Source organism: Colossoma macropomum, unplaced genomic scaffold (genome assembly GCF_904425465.1).
Source record: "Colossoma macropomum unplaced genomic scaffold, Colossoma_macropomum, whole genome shotgun sequence".
Classification (NCBI taxonomy): Eukaryota; Metazoa; Chordata; class Actinopteri; order Characiformes; family Serrasalmidae; genus Colossoma; species Colossoma macropomum.
In genome coordinates, this window is record NW_023494786.1 from 10511409 (window position 1) to 10518327 (window position 6919).

Here is a 6919-nt window from a genome sequence, read left to right on the forward strand (position 1 = left end):
GCACGAATAGTTTTGCGACAGTTCAGTAACTAACGTTAACTTGATACATACGAAACGAAATGCGGTCCGCGAGAGTCGTGTGATGCAGACTGAAGATGAAACTGGAAAGAAAGCTTTTGCCTTTGATAGAGGGGGAACCTACAAAAAAGAAGATATCCAGGTTAATTACATAACTACAGAAAAAGGAGCTGCTGAGAAGAAAAGTAAAATGCAGAACCTGCCACCATAAAATGAAGCTGAAACCTAAAAGTAACACAAAAGACGGGTTCGTGTGGTGGGTTGCCCTTATTTTTCCTAATTTTTGGTAACGTTAATGCTACTAGGTTAACAGGTTTTAACCAGTTTTATAATACATAACTGCAACTACGAACAAGCCGAAGTCGCTTCTCATTCGAATTTTCCCGTCCCACCTTAAAGGGTGCCGCAATTACATTCTGGCGCTACAGGCAGCATTTAAGGTGGAACGGGAAAATTTGAACAAGAAGCTGGTGAATGAGAAGCTGACTTAAGCCTCGTAAATGAAATCGATCATTTAAAGATATTTTAAAGAATCCATTCTACTTTTGAGGAAAAGTTTCCTGCCGGTGATACAAGAAAAGCGGCTATAGCTGAACTAAAGCCTAAAGCAGACAAAGTGAGTTTGTGTTTTCGTTTATATTGTATTTAGTCTATACTAGGACATCAGCGCATACTGAGACATATTTACAGCCATGATGGTAACATGGACATAAAATGTTTATTTAAATGACAAAATGGCTCTTAACATTTTGGGTGCCGACACCTGGGGTTCAGCTTAACATAAACAGTTAGCTATCGGCCTAATTGGTGTCATTTGTCTGTCATGTCTTGCTTCTGTTTTCCAAGGATATGTCGTCATAAGAGCCACAAAGGGAAGAAAGTCACAAAGACCATCAGATCAGGATCTTTTTTTTTTGAGAACTCGCGGCCCAGCTTACCATGCTGGATGAAGTTTATTTACAGGTATAAGAGCGCATTCGTGTTTTCAAATGAGTAAAATGTATTACAGACACACAGCTTATGACAAAACACAGTAATTTAAACATTGAAATCATGTTGATGTTATTTGTGTGCGATTGACTGCCATAATTTAGTCATTAACCAATATTTTAGCTTGTGCATACAGTAAATAATAACATCTACATGTTTAGAAACGTTTACATGCTTTGAAATGAATTGTGTATGTGTGACACATTTTTTCCAACCACATTTAAATAGTTGAAAATTCTAAGATTTACTCAATGTACAGTAATTATTTTAATGTACCCGATAATAATAGCCATGTGATCTCTATATTCTTTCAGGTTCTCACAAGGCCTACGTTTGAGGCAGCTAGACATGATGAAAGATGGCATTGCGAAGAGTTCAAGAACTCTTTCAGCCATGACTTCAAAAATTAGAAACATATGCAAATGTGCAATGAAGCGACATGCAAGAAGTGTAGGACTTAAAATTGGAGGAGAAAGAGAATTTGTGGTCATTGATGAAAGCCACTTTCACCATAAACGAAAAGTAGGTATTTTTTGTAGCATTTGCACATCATTCATAATGGATCATTCCACACCAGCTTACGTAGGTTGTTAAGATTAACTGCTAACAAAATGACTGAATTGAGCATAAATATTAACTAGGAATAAATACAGCCCTAAAGATCCTATTTTTCAGGTGCAAGAACAGTATACCTTTCATCCTCCATCTTTCCATTTTGTTTAGGTGTAAGCACATTTCTGCTAATTTGCACACAGTTGCTTTTTTGGTAATCAGAAATAAATGTGTCTGCATAGATATATTCATACAACAGGAGGCATTTAAAATACAATAGAGGTATTTTCAAACCCATTTTGTTCCAAAATTGTGCTACCCCTTCCCCCGATTTACTCTTAGCACAAGCACAGAATGTTATTTTGTTGACATGAAGCACAGCCAAGACATATACAAATTGTCAAAGCATGGTTTTATTGGGGAATATTACAAGTTGCTCAGTAAACAGACAGAATTATGTTATTTGTAACAGATAATGTCGAGTCAAGTCAAAGTTTATCCAGCGCTTTTTACAACAGGCATTGTCACAAAGTAGCTTCACACAAAAATCCAGGTCCACACTGGATAGCAAACAATAACAAAAGAGCAATATATAAAGAGAATAAGGTTTTACTATTAGTATAAAATATTAAAATACAGAAAAGGGGAAAGGCAGGCGAAGCAATGGCTATGATTAATTAGTTCGAGTCTGTGCAGCATCATCAGAAAGGTCAGTTCATGCAGGTGAGGTTTGCACATCGTTGTACAGCAGGAAGCTCCATAGTGGTCAAACCAGTCCAGAAGCCTGGCTAGCGGTGGGCGCCTGATCAAGGCAGATGAAGCAACAGCATCAGACGCACAGGATGGGCAGTTGTTCAGCTCAGCAAAGAAAACACAGAGAGATAGTTCTGTTAGTTAAAAGACAAACAACTCAGCTGTGACTATTAAATGTGACTCGTACAGTTAGAATGTTATTACGCACTGAACATCATGTAACAAATCCAGCCAATAGATGGTTATGGTTTGTTAAGGGATTAAAGCACTATGTCAAAAACGTCTATATTATATAATGTAGTTAAGTGTGTGTGTTTTTTTTTTGACAGTATGGCCGTGGAAGAGCAGCCGCTACCTGGAATCGGAAAAAGCGGGTGTTTGGTATGCTTGGGGTAGTGCATAGGCAACGACGCCCAATCCTTCAACTTGTTAAAAAGAGATTCCGCCAACATTTAGTACCATTAGTGGTAAAGCATGTTCGGCCTGGCACCACTGTCATTAGTGATGAATGGAGAGCTTATCGGGGGGCTCTTTCAAACATGGGTTATACTCACTTTACTGTAAATCACACCCATTGGTTTGTGGATCTCATTAATGGAGCTCACACCCAGAACCTTGAGAGGGCATGGCTCACGTACAAATCCAATATTTGGCGCCTGAGAGGAAACAGAACTGAGAAAATGCTTAAGGAACACCTTGCAGTCATAGAGTGGACTTACTGGCTTGGGAACAAGCACAAGAAGGGTCCGCTTGGCCGTTTAATTAAGTATATCAGGAACCAATTTACTGTGTAGGTTTTGTAATGAAATGAGTGAGTGGCAACAAAATTGTTCTTGCTGTTGCTTAACTCGTATGCTAATTGATGCAATTGTTAATGCCACAGTACTGTTTAGGAAGCCACTTTTATACATTCCTGCACCTTGATATACATACATTAATGAAAACCTTTTACTATTATTTTTTTTTAATGAATGCATTTTATCGTTTGTAAAAGGCCAATGCACTTGGATTTGGCAATGATTCTAACTCACAATATGTTTATCCAGCAGCTGATTTTGAGTTTATGGAGCTCACTGATAATTCACTACAGTGTGTTAAACCAACAGCTGATCTTAAGTTGGTGGAGTTGATGGCTAATTGAACTGATTTTGAGGTTTTTTTCCATGTGGTGGAACTAGTTGGATTAATGGTGACATCCACTGGTTTTATTCAATTGATTAAATTGTTTAGAAATTCGTAAGTAAAAAATAGTGTTCTTTCCTTTGAACTGTGTGAAGTGTCCTTCTGTCCCTTATATTGGTAAAAAATGATTAACGTTTATAAATTTGTCAGTATTTGATCAGTAATAACGTGTGAATTGTTCTTCACTTTAGGGGCCACAGACTTGCATTCATCATGAATAATCAGTACTTAATCAGTAATAAATGTGTGAATTGTTCTTCACTTTACTTCAGGGGGCACAAACATTATACATTCATCATGAATAATCAGTAATCAGTGCTTAATATCTGATGCATTAACAGTTGACCCATGACCCATGTTCATATCAGATTTTAATTTCTACAAAAACACTGGTAAAGTTAAGATATATATATATCCTCTTAGGAAATGAGGTTATTGAAATAAAGCAGTGTACCATGTGTCCTGCTACAATAACCCTTTGTGTTAAAATCAGTGTAACACACAGCCTGAAATTGTGGACTGTTTTAATGAAAAAATAGCTAAATACAAACTGAAAATATACACCAATGTTAAAAATTATTTTATTAAGGGCATTCAATTGTCCTGCCAAGCACTACAGTTTGTTACAGCTGCCAAGCAATGTAATGGGAATTACCACTTCAATATGAAATTCAATTACAGGTATGTGTATGTTGTGCATTCTGCAACAACTTCAAACATTTCAGTTGTATAAGGTATATCTTATAATCATATGAATAAAAATGATAACACTTTGGAAAGGAAGATTTATAAGCAAAATACAGGTGACAGGGATAAGAGGGCTGAATGTTTTGGAATGCTGTGAACATGGGGGGGGTCGTGTGAAAACAATATGCTTATGTAAGACATTAATTCCTGATATATTCATACATTGAAGAAAGCCTTAATTACCTTCATCTTCACACATTAGTTCATGTTGAATAACTTAAACTCACAGTTATTAATATATGTCTTCTTCATTTCTTCCTGCTTAATGGTTCATTACTTTCTGATGAGTTTATCCTTAGTAATGCCTTAATTACTGTCAGTTCATGTACCCTTATTATAAAGTGTTACCAAGTTCTGTCATTCACTCATGCTCTTTGTGAGTTCCCACTTGGGTCCCTAGTCAGAGTGCCATAGGCTCATTGCCACATTGGTAAGGAATGTGGATCTGGGCAGGATTTGGAAGCATTCCCTGATTGCCAGTGTGGGTGACTGTTTAAAACTTTAGTCTTTTTATTTGGCCAAATATTGTTTTTTAAAAAATCTTGCTGAGGGGGTCGCTAAAAATGCAACCCACAGCCCTGCAGAGGATCCACTGGTCCACTTTCTTTGGGTGCTAAAGAGCCAGCTCTGTCAGCCAGCAAACAGCATGCAGCTATAAGAGTGGACTGAGTCTCAGGGCTGGTCAAATGGGGAGAAGAGACTCCAGAGCTGAGGATTAGTGTGCAAAGCCTTGGCATTACATGTATGATTGCTGTTTCTCCAGTCCACTTTACGTGCTGCTGTATTGCCACAGAGGATTCTCAATTGGAAGATACATGAAAAGCTCCTGTGCCATCCTTGAATTTTAGTCCTGTGCTACCTCTCCATCCAATGAGGCCAACTGTCTCTGTCCCACCAGCCTAGATGTATAGTGTCCTTCGTAGTGGGACAAAAACAGGCAGCCATTGTGGGAAAAATATACCATCTTTTAAAGACTGCTGCTCTGAAGATCTCAAGGTAGAGAGTCCTTTTATTTCTCCCTCACTATCTTACCTTGAGTGAGTTGCCATGGCTGGAGGAGCTGTTCCAGACTTGCAGAAGAGGTTAAGCCATGGCTGTTACTCAGGCTTACTTCCTCAAAAAATTGTAGAAATTTTAGTAAGATGTGTCCATAATGGAAGACTGAGCTATACGTATGTGATTTCAAAATGTCTGAGAAAGCTGTACAGCATCAATAAGAATATTATAATAAAATTAATATCCAGATTACCTTGTATTTCAAAAGTAATGATCAAGTCTCCAAATACTTTGAAAAAAAAAAATTGCAACTGTGATAGATATTTACAGTATATTATTTATTAATTAAATATTGCAACAGAATATTTGAAATTGATTAAAACAAGTAAAACTGCAATAGAAGTCAATGTTCTGTTACTCTATATTAAACAACAAAATGATAATAATTTAATACAATTGATTAAAAAAAATATATATCATCATCATTACACCAAGCAACACTAGTAAAAATGCAGGCTTATTCAGGCTCCATCCATGAATCAGTTTTGCAAATGGTGCAGGGTTGGACAGGGATAGTGGCACAAATCTCACTTAACCTAAGGGAGAACTATACTGCAAAAATCAATTTAAACTGAAAACTTTGTGTTATATACTGACTCTAAAATGTTCCATAATTCCTCATAAGGTTGAATAGCATTTTTGCCAACATTCTGTAAAGCTTGCTCCACCACCTGCCACAAAAGAATGAATTTGCAAAGGGAGGATGTCAACTGGCCAAGCAGCATTTACAGACAAATATAAACAGTGTAGCCTATAGGATAAGATAATCAGTTTAGTAGACACAGATGATTGGAACATTAACTAAAGCTTTAGTGTAAGTAGATTACTCTCAGATAACTAGTTAACATTATATAGCTATAAATACTTTGAAGTGACAAGAACATAACATAGACTGTTTGCAAGTCATTCTGTCCAAAAAACATGACTCAAACATCATTGTGACTTTAACCATGGCAAGTCAAAAGAAAATCCTGGCAGTGTAATTCATTAAAATTAATCAAAAATAGATTAAGAAGATATTAACTTTTTTTTAAACTCATGACTGACATGGAAGCAGGATTATTACTATACGATTCATGCTACTTTTTAGATGTATTCACTTGTGTAGATGAAAAAAAATAATAAAAATAAAAAAATTAAAATGTTGTGAGAAAGAAAAGGACACAAAAAAAACATCATTTAAATATGTATCAACACTTAATTATTAAAATTGTCACTATGCAAAATGAACTACCACAGGCTCCACCTCTATCCCTTAGAACTACGTTTTTACAAAGACTATAAATACATGATGAATGTGATACTAAGCCTTGTGCTCCCTGCATCTGTTGTGTGATTTTATTTTTTACAGGTTTTGTCCTACAGTGGTTGACTTGTATAATCTTAATACTTTTTTCCAAAAATGCAGAGTTTTGTTGTTAACAGTAGCTCAAGCAATAATCTTTTAATAGAATTGTCAAGATCTTTATTTGTAAAGATGACGGTGATGCAGGTTCTGGTGGGGATTTTCCTCTGTGTAAACTGTCTGATGATATTCACCTTTCTGAAAAAGGAGGTGTTCAGGGAGGACACTCGCTACATTTTGTTTGCACAAACCCTATTTGTTGACTCTACACTCTTG